At 34.0% G+C, this 25971-nt stretch overlaps 1 long non-coding RNA gene across 1 annotated transcript in view; it reads left to right on the top strand.

The window, feature by feature from the left end:
• The window catches only part of LOC141378774 (uncharacterized), a 90271-nt gene that overhangs the window by 33665 nt on the left and 30635 nt on the right, over positions 1-25971 (top strand). The gene's annotated exons all lie outside the window — the stretch shown is intronic.

Raw genomic sequence — 25971 nt, 5'->3', positions numbered from 1 at the left:
AATTTTTCTCACGAGTGCCATTCGCACCTGCTGTTCTGACGTAAATTCACCAAAGGCTGCTGACTTACTGACTTACCAACCAACCGGTCCCTCCATACTTCCCTTCCCCTAAACCCAACCAATAGTGTTTTTAAAAGCACATATTGACCCACCCACCCCCTTCCATAAACCCAACTCCACAGTTTCAAAAAGCAATCTAAAAAATGGAAAAACCCCCTGATTTTTTTTTTTTTTACCACATTTTCAGATTTTACCAAATCTCAACCTGTTATTCACTTGTTTGTTTTTATTTTTTTTGTTTTTGTGTTACCAGCTTTCTGGAACCATTCTTTACTGCACTTGTAACGGAGGCCAGCTAGTGTGTGCTGTGTCGGTTAACCTCACTCCCCTGACCTCTGAAGGAGCTCTAGCGACACGATAGGGGCCATGGTCTTTAGCCTCCTTGTTAGAGCGACCGACTCCCATGCGGAAGGTCGCCGGTTCAAACCTAGCTTGGAGCGGGTTGGGCGGTGTAGGACTGGCGGGTTTACACACTCAAACCCCATTGTCATAGTCAACTCTGCTCTGCATATCAAGTTCAACAACATACATATCGAGCTACCGGACAAAGAGGTAACAGCGGAAAAGCCATCCATACAGATGTAATCAGTCAGCTGGTAAGCGAGAAAAGGAACGGCGTCATACTGCCTCATAGCGTTCGCTTTATAGACGAAATGCAGCCATACATAGCTCTGGCTACAAAATTCACAATCTCCATAACTGTATATAGGGCTATGTTTTCAGAATGAGCCTATATTGGGAGAAGCAGATCTGTTTTTAAATGTAATTTACTGTTTTAGGTGCTATTTACACTAGCATTCATACCAGCAATTCTAAAATAGAACAGGGCCTTGAGCATTTTCCAACGTTATCTCATGCCAATTTGTAGTTTTTTTTTATTAGTGACTAATTCATAAATCATAGTGGTATGCATTTGTAAGATATTATTCGTAAATTTTAGTATGATTTGCTGACCGCCCAATGCCTCCTTTTATTGTACATGTTCATATGACTGAACCTGTTTGATATTGTAGCCACTAAACTGACCCAGGCTCATTCTGATTATGTGGACCTGTATACATTTTTGAAGAACGCTAAATACGTCCCAAGAAGTACTTTTTTTGCAGTTTTTGTTTTTTGCGAACCCACTGGAGGTCACTGTGTATGCTTTTTGAGATCTCAAACTTCCCTCACATGTGCCATTCGCACTTGCTGTTCTTGCATAAGTCCTCCAGAGGCCGCTGTCGACTGACTGACAAACTGACTGACTGACCGATAGACTGACCCACCCTCCTCTTTCCCCAAACCCAACCAATAGTGTTTTTAAAAGTACCGATTGACACCCCCCTCCCCACACACACACACACACCTAAACCCAACCAATAGTTTTAAAAAGAAATCCAGAAAAAGAAAAGCCCTCGCCTAATTTTTATTACGTTATTTACTTGTTTATTTAACTTTTTTTGCTTCTGTTTTTGTCTTACCCGTTTTCTGGAACCGTTCTTCTCCAGACTCGAACCCCGCCGCCATGGTCAACTCCTCTCCTGTCTGCTGATGTACATTAAAAAACTGCTAAAATAAAGAAATGCACAGATACATGGTTTATAACAAGTACTATTATATATATATATATATATATATATATATATATATATATATATATATACACACAGTTGAAGTCAGAATTATTAGCCCCCCTTTGATTTTTTTCTCTTTTTTAAATATTTCCCAAATGATGTGTAACAGAGCAAGGAAATTTTCACTGTATGTCTGACAATAATTTTTTCTTCTGGAGAAAGTTCTATTTGTTTTATTTCGGCTAGAATAAAATAAGTTTTTTATTTTTTACAAACCATTTTAGGGACAAAACTATTAGCCCCTTTAAGCTAATTTTTTTTCTGATAGTCTACAGAACAAGCCATCGTTATACAATAACTTGCCTAATTACCCTAAGCTGCCTAGTTAACCTAATTAACCTAGTTTAGCCTTTAAATGTCACTTTAAGCTTTATAGAAGTGTCTTAAAAATATCTAGTCAAATATTATTTACTGTCATCATGGCAAAGATGAAATAGAGTAGTTATTAAAATAGATGAGTTATTAAAACTATTATGTTTAGAAATGTGTCAAAAATATATACTCTCCGTTAAACAAAAATTGGGAAAAAATAAAAAAGGGAGGCTAATAATTCTGACTTTAACTGTATATATATATATATATATATATATATATATATATATATATATATATATATATATATATATATATATATATATATACATATATATATATATATACATATACATATATATATATATATATATATATATATATATATATACATATACATATATATATATATATATATATATATATATATATATATATATATATATATATATATATATATATACACACACACACACACATATATACTTGTATCTATTGTATTTGAATATAAAAACCAAGCCCCTTGAGGATGCACAAGCATATTGTGGTTTGTTGCCTTATAAAGCATTTCATTTATATTAAAAACCTTAACTCACTCTGCGCATAATAAAGTTTTATGTTTAAGACTAACAGATGTTTGCTCTATGGCAGGAATTGCTTTAATGACAAATGCTGTGTAACAACACACAGGGTTGTATGTAAAATAAATGGGATTTCACTCTGTATGCCGCGCAGCTTTCTGTCACACTCCAATACAGCTGAGGATTCATGTAAACTGTCCTTTCAAATGTGCTGCAATTCAAATCCTTTCCACAATATAAAGACCTTGGATATTTGAAACCTTGACTCTTGAATCAAAGCACAGCCTTGAGCTATACTCTGATGGCCAGATACATTTGCTACAAATGTTCATGGGGTTTTATTTTCTTTTACTGCAGTACCTTATTCTCTTGTGTATAGCATGGATTTTTTGTATGCATAGTTGACAAATAGACAGTAAAAATTATTTTTTATTTATTTATTTTTTTTTTATAAAAAAATAATTTTTATATAGTTTGATTGTTTTTTTAAAATATACTGTTGAGGAAAAATATTACTAGCCCTCATTTGCAATATGTATTATTTTCAAATCTTTCTCAAGTGGTTTAATTAAGCAAGGAAATTATCACATTTTAAACACATTTGCGATAATATTACAGTATGTCTGATTATTTATAAAAAAAAAAAAAAAAAAAAATATATATATATATATATATATATATATATATATATATATATATATATATATATATATATATATATATATATACAATTAAAGTCAGAATTATTAGCCCCTTTTTTAAAAGATTTTTTCAGCACATTTCTAAACATGATAGTTTAAAAAACTCATTTCTAATAACTGAATTATTTTATCTTTGCCATATTGAAAGTAAATAATATTTTACTAGATATTTTTCAAGACACTTCTATACAGCTTAAAGTGATATTTAAATGCTTAACTAGGTTAATTATTTTAAGGCAAGTTAGGGTAATTAAGTTATAGTATGAGGATGGTTTGTTCTGTAGACTATCGAAAAAAATAAATAGCTTAAAGAGGCTAATATTTTTGTCCCCAAAACGTTTTTTAAAAGAAAACTGCTTTTATTCTAGCTGAAATAAAACAAGTATGACTTTCTCCAGAAGAAAAGAAATATCATCAGACATACTGAAAAAAACCTCACTCCTTTAACATTTTTACATAAATATATATGCATTATATATATATATATATATATATATATATATATATATATATATATAGATATATATATATATATATATATATATATATATATATATATATATATATATAGATATATATATATCTATATATATATATATATATATATATATATATATATATAGATATATATATATCTATATATATATATATATATATATATATATATATATATATATATATATATATATATATATATATATGCATTTCCTGTAGTAAAAATGCATTAATAACTCTTGTTAATAACTAAAATTGAAAAATGTGCGTAATATATTTGTATGTAATTTGATAATTATGTACCCTCTCCTCTGTTTTTTTTTTTTTCCTTTAATTTTTTTTTTCTCACTTATTTAATTCTTGTTAAGAAATGTAAAGTGATTTTATTGTATAAGAAAACTGTACATGCTGGTTCTTGTTAATAAAAAAATTTTTTATTACTGCAAATACATTTAAAGCTCAGAAGATATGTTGCATAATCTCAAACAGATATTCACTAGCTTGATTATTCATGCACAGTGTTACTCTGCCGTCTGTGTTCAAAATACAATATTTTTTTGTGGATGTATAATTTCCCTTTGTATCATCTATGGTCCCAACAGGCTTTCATGTGCATACCTTATCTCTATAAATTATATTCTTATGGATTACTTCAATATTTCCAGTGCATGGCCAATGCAGTCCTCTGGGATGAATGAATTATTGCCTGTTTCTACCTCAGGTTTCTTTCCTGTCAGATGAAAACGAAACAATGGTTTGAAATGTAATTTGCATGCTGTCATGAAAGTCTCTTGTGTTTAGCTGGAGTTTGATTTCTATTTCAAATATGCACCAAATAATTAAAAATATATATTAAACAAATCATTTATGGCTTTAATGTTCCTATTGTGGGGTGGTGCAGCGGGTAGTGCTGTCACCTCACATCAAGAAGTTCCCTGGATTGAGCCTCGGCTGGGTCAGTTGGCATTTCTCTGTGGAGTTTGTATATTTTCCCCTTGTTTGCTTGGGTTTCTTTAGGGTGCTCTGGTTTCCCTCATAAGTCCAAAGACATGTGGTGTAGGTGATTTGGGTAAGCTAAATTGTCTGTAGTGTATGCGTGTAAACAAATGTGTTTGGGTGTTTCCCACTGATGGGTTGCAACTGGAAGGGCATCAGCTGTGTTAAACATATGCTGGATAAGTTGGCTGTTCATTCTGCTGTGGCGACCCCTGATTAATAAGGGGACTAAGCTGAAAAGAAAATTAATGGATGTTTCCATTGTGTGCGGCAAGGTGGCTTAGTGGATAGCACTGTCGCCTCACAGCAAGAAGGTCTATGGTTCAAGTCCCAGCTAGGCCAGTTGGTTATCAATAATTGTGTTGTTTCAGCTCATTTTTTAAATAAGTAGTTTGAACAAACATAATTTTTGAGTGTATTTACACTGTAAAAATGCTGGATTCCACACAATTGATTTGTGTTGGAACAAAATTAAGTAATTAAGTTATTTTTTACAAATTTAAATGGGCTGAACATAAAACAATTAAGTTGTGCAAAAAAGACTCATTTTAAATAAGTAGACTAAACAAACAGCAAAAGCAATTGTGCGTAATTCTGTATCTTGTTTTTGAAATCTTGAGTTATGAAACATTACCTGTTTGAATTATTTTGTCATTTATCTACACACTGTTTATAGGCCACAACACACAATATGTTAACCAAAGTTGAAAAACAAAACAAAAAAAACAAACAAACAAATTGATAAATACAAATTCGCTCTCAGGAAAACTGGTGAATAAAGTTGTGGTCACTGTACTTTTTGCCCCATATACTTCCAATAATACGCATTTAAATGTGACAAATCGAAATTGCAAGTTGCGACAAGTTTCGCAGTTTGTTGTGTTAAAAAGTTCAAGCTTGGTGAACTCTGACCTGCAAAATCATATCAAGTGAAGTAGAAGATCAAAACATGACCTTGAAAAAACTTTCTTTGTTTTATATATATCTAATCATCTTGTTTAATCTTGCTTCTTTTTGCTGTGCCATATGACAGAACTTTGCATACTCAAACTCTAGTGTGACCATGACATATAAAGCAGAAACTACAACTACAGACAACCACAGTTGGGTGCTGTTGTGTAAGTTGAATATTAGACCACTCACAGGCTGGCTTTAACAACGTAGTTTTTTTTTTTTTTTTTATCAACTTAACTCAGAACATAGCGCTCTCTTACAGCATCGCATGCGTTCCCTTGTTTTCTATTCTCTCTATCATTTCCTTGAGGAACTTGACTGACACTCATTCTAGCCAATAGGAACATGAAATGTCCTGCTTATATGACATCATTGGCTTAGAGTTACAGTTACAGGTGCCAAGCCTCCTTTTTAAAATCGCACATTTTTGTACGACTGAACTTGTACGAATTAGCCACTAAACGGATACTTACGTTTCCTTGTGAGTTCAGGCTGGTACTTCTCACATATTTTTTTTTTTTACTCTGACATACCACTTGGCTAGCATATTGTTTTAAGCATACTATATAGTATTGAAGTATGTGATTTTGAACGCAGCTAATGACTCACCAGGGCAACTAACACAGGTAACCATTACAATTAACATGAGTGTTGTACAAGAGATAACAACAGCAAGAAGTAACAGACTCACATACCAAAACAGGGTCAAACACATGTACAAAAACAGGGCTGGGACTGTAACAATAATCTTGAATAAATTAAGCTATAAAAATAAACTATAAATTTGGTATAACAATCCTACAGTGAATGATTACATTAATAGATATAACAATATTAATCTTTTCTGTACATGATGTGCCAAATATCTTTTTGGATGATGTTATGCAATGCAGCTCAGAAAATAAATATATTTTTAAACAAAGCATCAGGCATTTTGTTTTGTTTTTTGTTTTTCCCTAAAGAGAAAGGGATTATAGTGTAAAAAGCTTTTTACAACACCTTGTGCTTGACCTTTGCTTTTTTAAGAGGTAGAAAGCTGTGTACAAATAATCAGGAAGTGACAGGGAAGGATTATATGTGAAATGCCATCACTATAATGTCCTCATACAGTAGCTTCCCTCTGAGTGCTAATGGCTTCTTATTGACTTGTTGTCCATGTGGAGTAGCACACATCTCCAGCGGCCACACTGCTGAAATAATGCTGCATCTCAAAGTCCCACAGCACAGGAATAACCTGTAAGCTTCAGTACAAAATGTGATGAAACTGACACCTCAGCCTTTAACATTAGATAGAATCGTTGGTAGATTAACTTATATATATATATATATATATATATATATATATATATATATATATATATATATATATATATATATATATATATATATATATATATATATATATAGCTATGTTTAACTGCAAAGACTTAAAAATGACTTTTGCATTGTTCTGTACTTCCAAGATGCAATTTATTTCATTCCGATTGTGCCCGGAAGAGGTGGGAAAAAAGTGTGTAACATGAGTTAAAGGCAGCAGAGCAAGTCTAGATGTTAGCTTAATTTAAAGTGGTCCAATCCTCAGCTGGAATAGATTGTGTTCACCCTTCCCAACAACCTGATATTAGAAACCAATGTACTTCATTACAATGAGGCACAATGTGATTATTTTCATTGGTTTTACAATATGGATAAAAAAAGAACTCAGTTACAAGACAGGGGGAATCTCACAGTGAAATTGTCTAAGCATAGTCTCCAGATATTGAGCAGAATGTGATTGCTGTTGTAAAGTCAACACAGGTGTGTTTATTCATTTAGAAGTCAATAAAATGTAGGGTGGCCGCCTCACAACAAGAAGGTCACTGGTTTCAGTCCCAGCTGGGCCAATTGGCATTTCTGTGTGGAGTTTGCATGTTCTCCCTGTGTTCACATGGGTTGTGTCTGGGTGCTATGATTTCCCCCACAATCCAAAGACAGGCACTATAGGTCAACTGCGTAAACCAAATTGGCCTTGGTGTATAAATGTGAAAGTGTATGGGTGTTTCCCAAAACTGGGTTGCACTGGAAGGGCATCCACTGTGGTGACCCCTGATAAATAAGGGGCAAAACTATCCATTTATCTCTTTCACACAATTAACTGTATAAATTAATTACATTTTAACTGAATCTGAATGATGGATAATGTAGATGGATGGTTTTATTGTTATTATTATTATTAGTAGTAGTCGTAGTAGTAGTATTAAAACATGAGGAGCAGATTAAACAGCAGTCATGAGTTGTAGGAACTCAACCCATACAGTTCTTCATGGTACACAAACATTGTGAGCACTTTGATGTAGCAATCAAAGGTGTTGATTAATATTGTAAGTCTAAATGTGGAAAATCAAACCTCCTTCACATCCTACATCACATTTTAATATCATTCATAAACCACATTTCATTTTATGAATACAGTGATAAATGTGCTATTTTTCTCGGGGGATTTTAACACTCCAAATCTAGTTTTAACTCTGCGTCTTCTAAGCTGCATTGCTATGTGAAGCAAGTATTGGAATAAAGCAGTTCTAAAGCAGCTTATTTTGATCAATTTTGTGGACAAAAAGTGAAAGTAACTTTAATATATAAAGCTAGTTTTATAATGGATAACTCTACTCTTTGCAACTGCATGAGTCAAGTAAACAAACTTCGATGTAGCCTAGGCAGATCTGCATGAATTAGCATGTCAAAAGCAGAAATTAGCATTTTAGCAGAGCAATTTTTAGCCATCTACAGTATGTTGATGATGTGAATCTGTCATTATCACATTTTTAGCATGAAAGAAATAATTTTTAATGTGAATTAGCATGTTGCTAGCAAAAACTGTTTCTGCAGTAGCATGTTTTAGCACTAATCAACATCATGAATTAGCCTGTTGCTAGTGTTTCTTTCCTTGATTAACATTTTAACTATTGTATGCATGTAGCATGAATTAGCCTTTTGCTGACATGTTTCTGTCCTTAACTAACATGTATTTAGCATAGTACCATCTACTTCTAGAATTATTTAAGATGTTGCAATTGTGGTTTTACATCACATATAAACAAATAGGCTATTTGCGTAACTTATAGTAAGTGCTGTAGTGTTTTTGAACCCTATAGTATATAGTAATTACCTGAATTTATTTGGTAATGCTATACAGTATTTAATGGTAATATATAAACTACTAATATGACCAAATTATATTGTCTATTGTCTATATTACTCTACACAACAGTTTACTTTAGTAAAAGCTGGTGTACTACAGTATTTATTACAGTTTATCAGTTCACTAGTTCTACAGTATGTGTAACTGATTTATAAATCATTACATAATAATCAATTGTGTATTCATTCTCAGGGAACCCATGTGCTGATAATATGTATATCTAGAATACACCAAGTCTTAAACATATCTCTAATGTGTCTTTTCAATTGCACATGCAATCGTAAAATTTGTGAAATGGAAATGAGAAAATTAGCGGGTATAGGGACCATATCACACATATCACTGAAACAAGTGCTATGCTTTGAGTTTAAAGGAGAAAACGTATCAGGTTTGAAAACAAATGTGACGTGTGAAACTTCAGAATCATTAGAAGCAACCTGAATCATATGGGAGATTATAATTACTTCACAAGTTTATGAATTTGTAAATTGTGAATTCTATAAAACTTGTATTGTTTTGTTTTATTAGCATGAAGATCATCTCCTTAACAGAACCACCCCTGGGGTGTAGCAATAGTGTACACAGTTGCATAAATGAGCTTATATGGAAATCAAGTGTATTTAATAAAATATTAGAAGTCTGCAAATTTAAAATATATCTATAGAGGTCTTATATGTTGTGCAGCTACAGTTGAAGTCATACTTATTAAACCCCCTGAATTTTAAACAACCTGTTAATTTTTCCCCCAATTTCTGTTTAATGGATAGAATAATTTTTCAACACATTTATTTTATCTTTGCCATGATGACAGTAATTAATATTTGATTAGATGCTTTTCAGGACACTTCTAAACAGCTTAAAGTGACATTTAAAGGGTTTGCAAGGTTAATTAGGTTAACTAGGCAAGGTAGGGTAATCAGGCAAGTTACTGTATACTGATGGTTTGATCTGTAGACTATCAAAAAAATTATTGCTTTAAGGGGCTAATAATTTTGACCTTAAATTTTATTATTTTTTTTTTTTCAATTAAAAAACTGCTTTTATTCTGGCCGAAGTAAAACAAATAAGACTTTCTCCAGAAGAAAAAAAAAATATTATTAGAAATATTGTGAAAATTTCCTTGGTCTGTTGAACATAAATTAGTAAATATTTAAAAGAGGTAAAAAAAAAAAGATTATTATTAATTCTGACTTCAACTGTAGGGGTGCTTTCACACTTGCACTTTTAGTCCACAGCGTGTTCATTTTGATATCAAAGTATGGTACATTTAGCGAGTGTGAACATGTCTTTTGAACTCAGATGCGCACCCGTGAACTGTACCCGAGTCCGCCTGGAAGAGGTGGTCTGGTCTAAGAGCTCAGATCCGGTTCACTTCTGATATGAATGCAATTGTACCAAACACCATTCATGTGTGTGTGTGTGTGTGTGTATGTGCGCGTTTGTGTGTCACGTCTCAGCGGGACTGAGCCAGGGCAAACAGTGATAATGTCTGCTTGTCTCCTTCATTAACAGATTCTGAAGACATCGCATTATGTTCTGATTGTTTATAATAATTTATATATATATATATATATATATATATATATATATATATATATATATATATATATATATATATATATATATTCAGTACAAGTAAAATGGTTGTGATGTCCAGACGTCTTTACATTTTGGTGCTTTGCTGTTGTGATCGTCATCTAGCAACAACCGTAAACAAAAAAGCAACTCGATGAAGCAAGCGTACGGGAGTTTAGAGGGAAAAAAGATGGTGTGAACACAAATTAAACGAGAAGGTGGCAAAGGGATTAATCGAAATTAGGTACGGTCCTGGCAATTAAACCAAGTGTGAAAGCACCATAAGTGATGCTGTTTATGTTAAAAACTTTAAATACAATTTAAAGGTGCAGGATGTACGTTTAGGTATTACACACCTGATTAAAAAAGCGCGCAAGTGCAGGATGGCAGACTGACAATACCAACAGCAGTGTGCCTGACTGTTGAGCCTAAATGCTGATTTAAGGCTGATTTAAACTGTGCTCTATACAAAAGCACGTGATAGAAAGAATATTTTCATGATTAAAAAGTTTCTATAAAATTTAGATTTTTTGAAAATGCTTCTGTTTCTGAAAGCAGCTGCAGATAGTTCACCTCAGATCTTATTAATAAAATAAACCGTTTGAAATTCAATTTTAGAACTGTGCAAACCAACATATATCAGTGATTCAGCATGTACATTCAAAAATGTTAAAGAGGTTTATTATGTAATAATTAGATTAAAAACCTTACAATTTCTTGGAGTGCAGTAGGTGCACTATTCTGTGCTTCCAAATGGCTTTATTTAAATTTCTGTTTCGTCTGGAGCAAACAGTCCGATTGCAAATCATTGCACAGCTTGTCACGTTTCTTGTTGTTAGGACAAGGGGTTACAATAGAACCTACTCACCTTATGTTTCCGTTCATGATATTCATATTATTTGCTAATTATTAAACATCTCATGTGGAACTGTGAATCTGCATCTAATTTTGTAGGCTGCTACCTCCACCAGAAGTCACATTTCAGTCGCGGACGCACACTTTGAGAGCCTTTCTGACTGAATTAATGAAATACGCAAACTGGCATTGGGTGGGTTAAAAGAATCGTAACAACGACAGATGTTCCGGCACAAAAAGCACATTTTCAAAGCAAAATATCTAACTTCAGCGTTGATTTTCAGACAAACAATCTTCACATAGCATGCTTTTTAAATATCTGCAAACATATTATGGTATTTGTATGCTTTAGAAGAGTCAAAAACTTACATACAGCAATGTTGGACTGATTTTAAATACGGAGAAAAGACTGAATATTATTATCTATTTCATATAAACCTCCCTCAATATGGACTGTTAAATAGATTGTAAACTTGCACCAATGTCAGGATCCCAGAAAATCATTTTTGCATCAATTCGCCAGTAGCCTGCTCCGAGATCTTTTGTTTTGTTATACCTGTGCCAAGTTATTATCCAAGAAAATGAATCGAAATTGCGTATCCGCTCAAGGCAGCAACATTTATATAGTGCAAACCATCTACCTTGACTTGCAGCAGTCAGCGGCGAGCCTGGATTGTGATGATGCACGAGATTTCTGGAGTGTCTCATTAATATCACTCTCCAGACGCAGAGGATCAACGCAGATGGGACATCTAGATATTCACAATCAATACAACAATCAGTTTGCCGAGCAAGAACAGCTAAATCCAGTATCGGCGCTTTATGGAAAAGTGCTGCAGTATGGATTCAATCATATTAAGGCTGTTAAGGGCTCCTTATCCTCATCGCCTGTGGTATTGATCCTGGACTCACCTCAAGTCCTGCTGGATGTGATAGACAGTGCAGTATCTCCACCATCTAAATATGGATATAACAATAACAGAGATAAGCTTGCAGTTGGATGATAGTATAATTTTAGGGACTTGAGTCTGAAGCTGTGTAACTTCTATCTATTTTTTTTAGCTTTAAAAAACTGACATGGTTAACTGACTCACTTGATCACATGATATCGTTGAAATCGTGCAAATCAGGTACTGAATCCCTAGCAAGGTGTTAGGGGATGTTGAAGTGGATCCAAATTTGTAAATTAAGCCGCATGTAGTGTTTTTAATTTGTTTCAGAAAAACATATTCCATCCTCACTATAGATCCTAAAATACATCAGAAGTAACCATTTATGCGTTAAATCTTTATCTATATATTTATGCTTATATCTTTGCTAAACGTACTGTGCCTGCAGTGTACTGTTTGTGTAATGGTCATATGAGAGAGGCTTACAGAATCAGGGAATGATTCACAATAGTCCAAAAGGCCTGTCCAGAAGGCTTAGTTATAGTTTAGTATAAAGCTGCAGTCACACTAGAGTTTGTGTGTGCGTAATTCTGTCGTACTGCTCTGCGAAAAAGGGGTGGGATTAAACAAGTTTATTAGACAATTAAAAAAAGCGAGAGATTGCTCCATGTATAAATTTTTTGTCCAGAGAGGTCATGTTTTGACCCTCAGTTGGTCTCACACAGTCAAGTGATGCGATTTCACAGCAACCTGCGAAACTTGACGCATGACCCTGCGTTTCCGGTCTGATGCATTCGCGTGCGTATGAATGGAAATCTATGGAAGGAAAAGCCCAGTGTGACCTCAGCTTTAGGGTGATTTCTGAAACAGCAATTGGTTAAATAAGAGAACACTTTCCTCTCATTTATTGATATTAATTTGGCTCCTGGTGGTGATTTACTTAATTACTTAGTCCATGTTAAACGCCCATGCGCCTCAATTCTCCATCACACCTTCTGATTTGAGACACACTGGTTCTGTTTGATTAAATTATTTTATGTAAATAATTTAGTTAATATTAATGCATATTTATTTGGGGCTTTTAAAGCCTGTATTACTGTAACATATTTTATTCAGTAACATTTGATTCTTGTTTAAAACGTGTCTTGCGTTGCTTGATGTGGAGTTCACTGATTTTTATGAAGACTAATGGAAGAAGAACATACTGTTGTGTTTTAGTGTTTATGCTAAATTTTCTAATGACATTATTTAAAAAAGTCTTGTACTTCACAAGCTGTGTTTTTTTATTCTTTCTTCAACCAAATTATTATCAAATTATTGTCAATACATATTTAAATAATTTGAAATAAAATATAATTACTTTTATTTTTATTATTATTATTATATAATAACATATAAATATTAATTCATTTTATTGCCAGCTTAGTCCTTTTATTAATCCATGGTCGGATTAAAAGGTTAACATCTTTTATTCATTCATTCATTTTCTTTTCAGTTTAGTCCTTTATTAAACTGGAGGCACCACAGTGGAATGAACCGCCACCTTATCCAGCAAGATTTTACACAGCGGATGCCCTTCCAGCCGCAACCCATCTCGGGGGAACATCCACACACACACACACACTCATACACTACGAACAATTTAGCCTACCCAATTCACCTGTACCGCATGTCTTTGGACTGTGGGGGAAACCGCAGCACCTGGAGGAAACCCATGCGAACGCAGGGAGAACATGCAAACTCCACACAGAAACGCCAACTGAGCCGAGGCTCGACCCAGCGACCTTCTTGCTGTGAGAAGACAGCACTACCTACTGCACCACTGCTTTGCCCATATATAAATATGTAATACTGTATTTATTTATTTATTTATTTATTTATTTATTTATTTATTTATTTATTTATTCATTCATTCATTCATTTATCGGGATAGTTCACCCAACAATTCTAATTGTGTTTCTTCTTTTTTGGAAACACAATAAAATATTTTGAAAAACGCCGCTGGTAGTGATTGAATTCCATAGATTTATTTATTTTTTATCCAACTTTTAAGAATCTTATAATGATTTAAACCACATGAGGGAGAATAAATGAAAAACCCTTTACACTCCATACATTTTAATTGCAAAAAATAAATAATGTTTAAAAATACTTAAAAAAATGCATTCATAAAGTCATAAATTGTTAAAAAAATAGTTTTAAGAGGAGGTTGAAGGTACAGTAGTTAAAACACACAGAGAGAAAGAAAGAGAGAGAGAAGTACCAGTTTATTAATCCATAAGTGGAAATGAGGGGTCTACAACAAATCTTTATTTCCATATGTAGATATACTGTGTCTCCCTCATCATACCTAAGCCATAATCTGATATCAGATATGATTTCTCCTCCAAAGAAATTTCATTTGTTCTGCATTACTCTAAGATCCCAGAACAATCGGGTCAGAAAAAAGGGGGTGTTGCATTACATTACGGGCAGAGTCATTGATTTATTTGCAGTTTTCCACCAGACTCCAACCAGCATGAGCTACCAAACTATGTACATATTTATATTTAACATGGATATCGATTTAGATGTCACAGCGATGTATCTCATTAGGGCTTCACTATGGAGAGCACTCCTCCAAGAGTGGCCACAGAAGGTTTTCCGGCTTGTGTCTGAGTGGTATCTAGAGGGAGGGTGTTATTGATCAAGGCTCATAATTGGTACAGGGCTTAATACAGGAAACGCTGGTTTGTTTGATTTCATTTGGCACAGATACTTAAAAGGGGAAGGGTTGAAGCAGAGACATCAATAAGCTGATCATGAAAGGAACCGCACTGGCCTATTAGGCTGTATGTGTGTGTGCGAATATTGCATTTCCGCTCTGCAAAAATGAAATGTCATTTGTAATGATAAGATTCTGAGCTAAAGATATGAAACTAATCAGTAATTGATCAGTGGTAAAAATAGCAAGGGAAATGTCAGCGATACCTTTTTTTAATAATAAGCTCTGCAACTGGATATAACTATTTTTCAATTGGCTACAGTATATACATTTTACAGAAACACATACTGGTATGCTCAAAATAAATATGCCATTAACAAATGTCAAATGTCCTTAATGCTCTAAAATAATTACATATATATATATATATATATATATATATATATATATATATATATATATATATATATATATATATATATATATATATATATATTCATTCATTCATATTCTTGTCGGCTTAGTCCGTTTATTAATCCGGGGTTGCCACAGCAGAATGTACCGCCAACTTATCCAGCAAGCTTTTACGCAGCGGATGCCCTTCCAGCCACAACCCATCTCTGGGAAACATCCACACACACACACTCATACACTACGGACAATTTACCCTACCCGATTCGCCTGTATCACATGTCTTTGGACTGTGGGGGAAACCGGAGCACCCGAGGGAAACCCACGCGAACGCAGGGAGAACATGCGAACTCCACACAGAAACGCCAACTGAGCTGAGGCTCGAACCAGTGACCCAGCGACCTTCTTGCTGTGAGGCGACAGCACTACCTACTGCTCCACTGCTATATATATTTTAGTGTTGGGCCATTATCGGCATCAACATGCTGCATTAACGTGAGACTCTTAAGGCTGATTTATACTTCTGCGTCAAACGCAAGCTCCGTGTTTGGTCGGCTTGGTAGCGATGACGAGTCTGGGCGGGGCCGAGAGCCGCGCGAATGGCGCAAGCTGGACGCGAGCCCAATGGAGCGATTGTTTACAAGTGTGGAGTCCCGTGAAGGAGCTCCTGATGGAAAGTTTTGTTTTGTGTTTACCTCATAGTTAAAGTTGTTGCACGTCCGCCGGATCCTGCCTCAAAATGAGCAAGTTTGAGCCACTTGTACATCCAGGAAGTGTTCAGGAAAAGCAAAACAGCACAGAAGAAACTCAACACAGAGGAGCATTTACACCTCACTGCCCACTAGCGTTTCGGAAGTGTTAATTTAGACCAACAGAGACAGCGCGCAGAAGTATAAATTCGCAGCTACGCACATTGCATGCGCCGTGGGTTACGCCGGTCACTTGACGCAGAAGTATAAACCAGGCTTTATCACGCCGATTAAAAAAATATTGTCATTTATCTATTTTCAAAGTTGGGTTGGTAGCAGGGTCTGTTCTACACAAGCTATGATGACTTTCACCTTGTATTTTAGCACGGATGAATACCTGACCGATTTGCACTTTAGGTGCCAAGAACGAGTCTTCGAACCTGTGTGTATTCCTACTGTGTAACTACCATAAGAGAAAGAAACATATAGCTGATCAGTTTAAGATAGGCTATTCCGTAAACCACCTTATAGGCTAGGGGTCTTTTTACTTATGATCACCCCTTATGTTTACCTTTTAAATGTAAGGGTGTTACATAAAATAAAACAGTAGTTTTAATTTAATAAGTGATAATTCTTTGCTGCATCCTCCTTGATTTTTAGTAACTTACAACATATGCAACTTTACACCATATTAAAGACACAGCAGCCAGTAACAGTTGTCGAGAGTTTTTGTCAAGTTTAAAAGGTTTGTGTGTGCATGAAACATGCATGTTTAAATGTGTGTGTGAGAGACCGGGTCAAAGCTCTCGAATCACATTAAATAAATAAAAAATATATAAAACAAACAAAAGCTATAACAATTTAGGGATATACAATACAAATAAATTAAACCATTTCAAGCCATTTTAAACTTCCATTTTACAAAGGCCTATTTGAAAAAAAAAAAAAGATTTTAGATATTTTCTAAAAACAACAAGCAATGTAGGAGTTTTTAAATATTATTTATAAAGTATTTGGATATGATGATATTAATCAAATTGTGCAAACAGTAATTTTTTTTGGGTGAGTGAAAGCAGAAACTACCTTCTTTTCTGTCATCCAGTTCTGCACTGTGCTGCTTTATAAATGGACTGGGAAAAACTGCAAGTAAAAATTGTGCTCTATGCCCTCAAACACATGTTTATGTTTTTATATAATGTGATATAATGTGGTATAATGTGTTTTTATATAATGTGCTGAGCACAACGAAATATAGTTATTATAGCTTATATTTTAGTACTTACTCTCATGTCCTGAAACACTTAATGGTTTCCTTTACTTAAGATTACCAAATAGTCTGCAACATCCTTAAATTATTCTCATAAATAAAGGTGAATTACCTATTAAGTGGCAATGCGGTGCGCAGTGGGTAGCACAATCACTCGGCTGAGTCAGTTGGCATTTGTGTGTGGAGTTTGCATGTTCTTGTGGGTTTCCCCCACAAGTCCAAAAACATGCAGTAGGCCTACAGGTGAAATGGGTAGGCTAAATTGTTCGTAGTGTATGAGTGTGTGGATGGATGAATGTATGTTTCCCAGTGATGGGTTGCGGCTGGAAGGGCATCCGCTGCGTAAAACATATCTAAAATAATTACATATATATATATATATATATATATATATATATATATATATATATATATATATATATATATATATATATATATATATATATATATATACATTCATATTCTTGTCGGCTTAGTCCGTTTATTAATCAGGGGTCGCCACAGCAAAATGTACCGACAACTTATCCAGCAAGCTTTTACGCAGCGGATGCCCTTCCAGCCACAACCCATCTCTGGGAAACATCCACACACACACTCATACACTACGGACAATTTACCCTACCCTATTCGCCTGTACCGCATGTCTTTGGACTGTGGGGGAAACCGGAGCACCCGAGGGAAACCCACGCGAACGCAGGGAGAACATGCGAACTCCACACAGAAACGCCAACTGAGCTGAGGCTCAAACCAGTGACCCAGCGATCTTCTTGCTGTGAAGCGACAGCACTACCTACTGCTCCACTGCTTCGGCCATATATATATATATATATATATATATTAGTGTTGGGCCATTATCGGCATCAACATGATGCATTAACGTGAGACTCTTAAGGCTGATTTATACTTCTGCGTCAAACGCAAGCTCCGTGATTGGTCGGCTTGGTAGCGATGACGAGTCTGGGCGGGGCCGAGAGCCGTGCGAATGGCGCGAGCTGGACACGAGCCCAATGGAGCGATTGTTTACAAGTGTGGAGTCCCGTGAAGGAGCTCCTAATGGTTTCCCCCACAAATCCAAAAACATGCAGTAGGCCTACAGGTGAAATGGGTAGGCTAAATTGTTCGTAGTTTATGAGTGTGTGGATGGATGAATGTATGTTTCCCAGTGATGGGTTGCGGCTGGAAGGGCATCCGCTGCGTAAAACATATGCTGGATAAGTTGGTGGTTTATTCCACTGTTGTGACTCCAGTTTAATAAAGGACTAAACCGAAAAGAAAATGAATGAATGTATCAAAGACGTTAACCTTTTCCCAAGATGCAAGACATTGTTACCTTGTTATTGTGTGAATGTAGCCTAATTTAAAATCTTTTTTTTTTTTGGTTTGTAAAATGCAAATATTTATGTGTATACACTCAGAAAAAACATTTATTATATATAATAATAAATAAGCATCATAACTGCAAATTCTGTGGTAGCGTATTTGTGTACCAGTTTTGGAGAAACAATACAAGTCACTTTATGTAGAAACAAACAATGCATGGCACAATATATGCCACATCAGCATGATCAATTGTCTTGTGCATACATTGCAGTGTGTCTCCAGTTGACAGTAAAATGTAATATCAATTTGGTTCTATCCATATTTGATGTCATCTGACGTTTATTTGTGTTTATTCCATACTCTCAATGCTAATTATAAAGCACTTACTAGCATTTACGCTTTCAAATGAAAAGACCTCTCATATTGTTAGGAACACCTTGTTTTCCTTTCTTTGACTTGAAATTACTTTTAAAAGAACAACAAGACCAAACAGAAAAAAAGTAATTATGAAATGCAAATTGTGTGAGTCAGGAAGCAACTCAGTATCCCTTAAGTAGGCACAAGCTAGTAAGTAATGCTAGTAGACAATGCTAACACAAAGAACATCTGTAAAAACTAATTCAAATCAATCTAGAACCTTTTATTTTATTTTATTGATTCATTTCTAACTTTCTGAATCTGCCATGTAACAGCTACATTTGCAGCTCTGCCGTCATCACACTATTACAGGTTAAAAATGACATTCTCAAGTTTTAGATTTGCCTCGTCTCTAGCTGCTTCTAGCAGGTCAGGTTTGACACTAATGCTGATTAAATCTCTGAAGGTTGCTGTAGTTGTTAGATGCATCTAGTCAACTATTTTATCCAACTGCAAGTGGTGGTTGATTTTCTACAATTACATTTGTTGTTATATGAATAAAAGCTGATTTTTTAACAATTTAAAGGCCCATATTATTAGCAACCTTAAGCATTTTTTTCTTGATTTTCAGAACAAACAACGACTTACCTAATTACAATTAATCTTTTAAATGTCACTTTAAAGGGTCACGAAATAAAAAAAAACCACATTGTTTAAGATGTTAAAAGTCTTATATATGTCTAACATTGCTTAAAAAACTATTAGGGCACATATACAGTATTTCACTAAAAAGTAAAACTTGGTTGTTTTTGCATAGTTTAAAGCAAATTCGTTCCTCATAATAGATTTTTAAGCAATGTCACGGCGATGACATCATTGTGTAAATTCCAGCATGGAGATTGGATGTCTGTACCGGCCAATACAATGTGACGTCTTTGAGTTTTCAGCACATCCATTCATTAATTCGTGAGAAAATTTTGGTTTGAACCAATCAGCGAACTCTATTGTGAAGGAGATGCAGCTTCATTAAAATGCATGATATAAAGTGCATCATCTGGGTAAATTAAGTGCACTTATCATTTTTAGAGTTTTCAGTGTGAACACACTCCTTACACTATTTATACTACAAAATGGCGTAGAATAGTGCATAAGTATGCAATTTGGGATGCAGCTTAACTCAAATAGTGAAAGGAAAAACTTACATTCTATTATGCGGTCATCTTGTGGATGAAAACGTCAACCGTCTTTGTAAATATTTTTAAATAGGCACTATTCTTATAAATAAACTGCATAGTTGCAATCTAAACAACTACATTCTCGACTAAAAAAGCCTCAAAAGCACATTATGTTGTCCAACAACAGTAATATTTGTCAAACTGTAGACCATCCTCTGCTTGTTGCTGACTGTATGTGGGCGGAGTAATACACAAGGGGTAAAGAGGCAGTACGGGTGCTGATTTTACTTAATATTTCACGGCTATCAGCCAATCAGGTTCGAGAACCAGACAGAACTGTTGTATAAATTTATATTTGTATGAGCAATATCAAACGAGTAGCAGTGTGATATGGCTGTATATTGGCACTGGTGGGAGGCGTGCCTTAGTACCCCCACCAGTGCCGATATACATATACTCGTAGCACTGCTACGAGTGTGATATTGCGTTTATACAACAGTTTGACGGCATGATTGTGTATATAAAAACAAAATCAAACATGGAGAGTCTCAAAAACCCTTTTGTATGAGGAACTACTTTCTTCCGGATTCAAATCATAAGCTGACAGTTAAACAGCTGAACAAGCATATTTTAAACTTTAGATCTGTAGTGTCTGCTTTTTGCTGGCTATATGTGGGCGGAATAATACACAAAGGGTAAAGAGGCTGTACGGGTGCTGATATTACTTAATAACTTATTACTTAATTAGTTTGAATAGTTTAGGATGTGATACCATACATAAAAAGTAACATATATGAAATACACATGTACCGATTTTGCTTAGTTGTTCACAATACTTTTGTTTTGTCAGAAGTACAAGCATTCTTGATTCACTGGTAGGCAGCACTCAACTGCTTCATTAGCATGAACATCTAACAACTTCTCCATAAACCCAATTTTGCAATGTTGTTAGTGGAAATTGAATGTTTTATTTTTTTTCCAAATGCAATCTTAGTCTGGACCTGCTTTTTTCACGTCTCTAAAAGCATTTTGTTCTTGCAGTTTCTGTGCAGGTGCTCTAGTAAATCAGCCTGTGTGATTTGAGTGTAGTTGCAGCAGCAGGTTGACAGGAGTGAGTGCGGCTGTAAATCAGGCATGTGTGAGAAGACTGTAATCATGAAGGGTGAGGAATGAAGGCAGGGGAAAAAATGTGCCTTAAAGGAGAACTCATAGTTACCAAGAAGGTTTTATTGTTGTCTATAGCATCGCTGAGATTATTGACAGGGTTTAAAGAGATGTGATCACAGTCTGAGTTTCTTTAATTTGTAAATAAAAAGATCAGGTAACACTTTACTCAAAGAGACTGTTCACTGAACTGCCATGAAACATTTTGTATTTTAAGCTGTATATGAAGGATGTTTGATGCATGTTTATAAAAGCTATCATTATGTGTCATTCCCCAGTTATGTCATTTTAAGTGCAAAGGTGGCATTGTTTGAGATCTCTTTATGACAACTTGACATAACTAAATACATCACAACCTGTTTTTGTCATGGCAACTTGAAATCAAGACTTGTCATAAATCTGTCATAAACATATACTACATCCCAAATGTCATACTATACACTATGCACTTACATGCTATGCACTTATGCACTTAAACACTCAACAGCATAGTATATTAATTTAGTATTCCAAATGGAAGAAGTTTGCTTTCATAATCTAAAATAAAGTAATCCAACACTAGTGCTCTAAAGCTCCGCCCCTTTTGCTACGTGAACAAAGCTGCAGTCGTTGAGTGCATGAAGTGTCCAACATTGCATACATATTTTATCGGTTGAATAAAAGTGTTAATAAGTATTTAAAGTGCACTTATTTTTAGAATAATATAATATTTCAGTGTGAATGTGTGACAGACTATAAACGTGAGAGTAAAATATAAAAGTTGGAGTAAAACAGTGCACCCTAAATAAACTTTATTTTGGTTTTATATTTAAAAAGACCTCAAAAATAATTGTGTTATTGTATATGAGCTGAAGTGTGTTCTACAAGATGCCTGTAGGTGGCGCATTACACTAGCGCAATGAGGAAGTTATGTTCTGGCCAAAGAGCATAGGGCAAAGCTATTGACCTTATTCTAAAATGCGGAAGTGCGCCTGTTTTCGCGATTGTCTTAAAACTTCCGATTCAGTTGCCTATGGGAGAAATGACTAGGAATAATAAACGGCAGAAAACGGTCAAACTACTTGCTCTACAAACAAATGTTTGCATGACTATACAGACCAAGTAGAATAATATAATAAGAAAATATCAAATTGCAACATCAAGCAGCGCAATGAGCAGTTTTTAACGTCAAAAAATGAATGGAAGTGAATGAGACCGGAAGTCTCAAGCCAAAAAGATTCAAATGGCAGCCCCCACTTGTTGGCGGAGAATAAGGTGAATTAAACTAAGCACAACGCTGCAGATCCAACACAATCTCACGGCAATTCGTAACTTTTTCATTTAGTGACTAATTCGTATGAATTCGTACGATGTAATTCATACAATTTAGTACGATTTGCTTATCCCCCAATGACGGTTGGGGTTAGGGGTGGGGTCAGGTGCCACGCCTCCTTTTTAAAATCGTACCATTTCGTACGACTGAACTCGTACGAATTCTTACGAATTAGCCACTAAACTGGCAAAACGTAAAATACTTACGTTTTCTCATGAGATCAGGCTGGCAGATCCTAATCTGAGTGTATTGCATTCTTTCTTACAGGTGTCAAATCGGTTTTATAACCCAATACTAATAATTTATATTGAAAATTAAGAGGTTTATAAAAATCATAGATGATGGTTGTGTAATTAAAGTGATTGTTGTTCTAAACACACACACACACACACACACACACACACACACACACACACACACACACACACACACATATATATATATATATATATATATATATATATATATATATATATATATATATATATATATATATATATATATATATAYAYATATATATATATATATATATATATATATATATATATATATATATATATATATATATATATATATATACACACACAAAATCAATACATGTGAATTCTATATATTTTACTTTTTTATGTAGGGTATCACATCCCAAAGATAAATCTGATGTGTCAAATTATTCAAACTATCAAAAATATTCGTGAAATTTATAATGCCTGATGACAGTCATGTTTATGACAGATTTATGACAAGTCATGTTGGCTTGATAATGTCAAGTTGTCAAAGAAAAAGAGGTGTAACAGTAGGGCGCTGGGTGATAACGTAGTTTGGGGTCAAAACACAGTTTAAAATAAACAATCACATGACTTTTTTGATGCTCATACAACAATTTATTCTGTAAATGTGTTTCCATGATGGTTTATGCACAACTTTTTATTGAATAAAAAGTTAATCATACATAGTTCTGCACATACATTTTTTATGCACATTTTCAACATTCATGCACGTCTTGGCATTTAAATTTAGCATTGCTTATGTGATATTCCAAAATGTGCATAAAAATCGATGGATGGAAACCTAGCTAATGAGACATTTAGATTCCCGTCAAAGATTTACTCATATTATTCCTTAACAGATAAAATGTTACTTAAATGTTATTTATTTATTTACTTTTAATCTTGTCAGGAAGTGGCTGATGGTTGCTGCTGTTTAAATAATGTATGAGGGTGCATGCATTTCTATGCATATCTTGTTGACAAATGAATAATTCAGAGACATTTCAGGATGAAGCTGAGTTTTATGACAGTTCCAAATGGGATGTTGTATGATCGGCCCAACAAGAGACGGACAGGAAGCACTCATCAATGAAATTTACGACGTGCCGCCATCTTAAAAACACAAGTGCTGTTGGGATTCTCAGACAGAGACTGAATTTGCATGTGCAAAGCAACCTGATCAAATACAGTTAAAAGTGTTTTGAGAATTTGCTTTAAGTAATGTTTGAGGGTACTCAGGGTACATTTACATAACATCATTTTTAACTAACAATTGAAAATTAAATGTAAATTGTCCATGCTTTTTAGCCATTCATGTTTCTTTCAGTGGATGTTTGGGAACATTAACATGCAGCTTTGGGAAATTAGATTACAATGTGGACATTTAAATAATAATAATAATAATAATAATAATGATAATAATAATAATAATAATAATAATAATAATAATAATAATAATAATAATAATAATAATAATGAATGCTGATAATATTAAAAATAGCATTCTCTTCTTCACGCAAGTACAAAAATTACAATATTTTTTTAAAACAGTGAAATCATACAAATACATAATAGGTTTGATCAATAAACATGCATAAAACTATAAATAAATAAATAAATGAATAAATGAATAAATAAATAAATAAATAAATAAATAAATAAATAAATAAATAAATAAATAAATAAATAAATAAATAAATAAATAAATGTCCATGATATGTTTACAAGTTGCTGAGACAATAATGATATTATATTACAAAAATACAATAACTGGTTATTACTAGTTAGTTGCCCTTCACAAAATAGGTTTGAAATATTGTAGCACTGTTCTAAATTGTAAAGGTTGGTGGTAATGTATGTCTACAATATGTCAGTTTTTATGAGTGTAATTTATTCTGATAACAAAACAAACTCTAATAGCACTAATGTGGCATGATAGGTCATTTCGTCTTTGAAATGAACGCTATGGGGCAGTATGAAGTCATTCCTTTTCACGCCATCTGACCACTTACCTTCATATGGACGGCTTTTTTAATGTTACCAGTTTGTCCATAGGCTTGCCGGGTACACTGAAAAAATAAGTAAATAAATAAATACTCAAATATGATTTCTTGGATTTACTTTTTTTTAAGTTGAGTTGTTGTTAACAATTAATTTGGGCTGCATTTAAACAAACAAATTAAGTTGAACATTACACAATTAAATTTATTTAAATTCAACACTCAAATTGTTTGCAATAATTTTGACATAATTTTTTTCAGTGTACGTTGGCGAACATGAGACATGATCAGAGTTGACCCCGATGAAGGCAAAGAACAGTTCCAGAAAGTTGGTAAGACAAAAACAATTTATTTATGTAAAAATAAACAAGTAAATTACAGGGTGAGAATGTTGTCAAATCTGAACATGTGGTAAAAATCAGGCAGCCATGAAGGCTTTTCTTATTTTTGTGGGCTTGCTTTTGAAAACACTGTGAGTTGAGTTAGGGTAGTGGGTTGGCGGGTCACTCTGTGCTTTTGAAAACATTATCGGTTGGGTTTAGAAAAGGAGGAGGGTGGGTCAGTCGATCAGTCAGTCAGTCAGTTAACAGCGGTCGCTGGTGGATGTATGTAAGAAGAGCAGGCGTAAATGGCACTTACGAGAAAAATTTGAGGTCTCAAAAGGCGTACACAGCGGCCTCGGGTTGATTCGCGAAAACAAAAACTGCAGAAAAGTGTACCTTCTGTAATGTATTAGGCATCCTCTAGAAAAAAAAAAAAAAAAAAAAAAAAAATATATATATATATATATATATATATATATATATATATATATATATATATATATATATATATATATATAGGGATATGTATTCCGTAGAACGAGCCTGGGTTGAATGTGAGACTCATTTTCACAAATAATATTTGTTTTAAATCAGTCTCTTGCCTATTTTTTTCTTTATCACTTAATTAAACAAACATTTATTGTATTTGTTGCTGTTAATGTAGTGGCTGTTTCACTTTGTACACGTTTCTAGTGTACTTTTATAAACATAATGTATTGAAACCTACATAATAAAATATGTATTACACAGTCATGCATTTATTTTCG

This window comes from Danio rerio, chromosome 18, assembly GCF_049306965.1.
Source record: "Danio rerio strain Tuebingen ecotype United States chromosome 18, GRCz12tu, whole genome shotgun sequence".
Taxonomy (NCBI): domain Eukaryota; kingdom Metazoa; phylum Chordata; class Actinopteri; order Cypriniformes; family Danionidae; genus Danio; species Danio rerio.
Note: the sequence above shows the minus strand (reverse complement) of the source record. Positions and strands in the feature narration are given on the sequence as shown.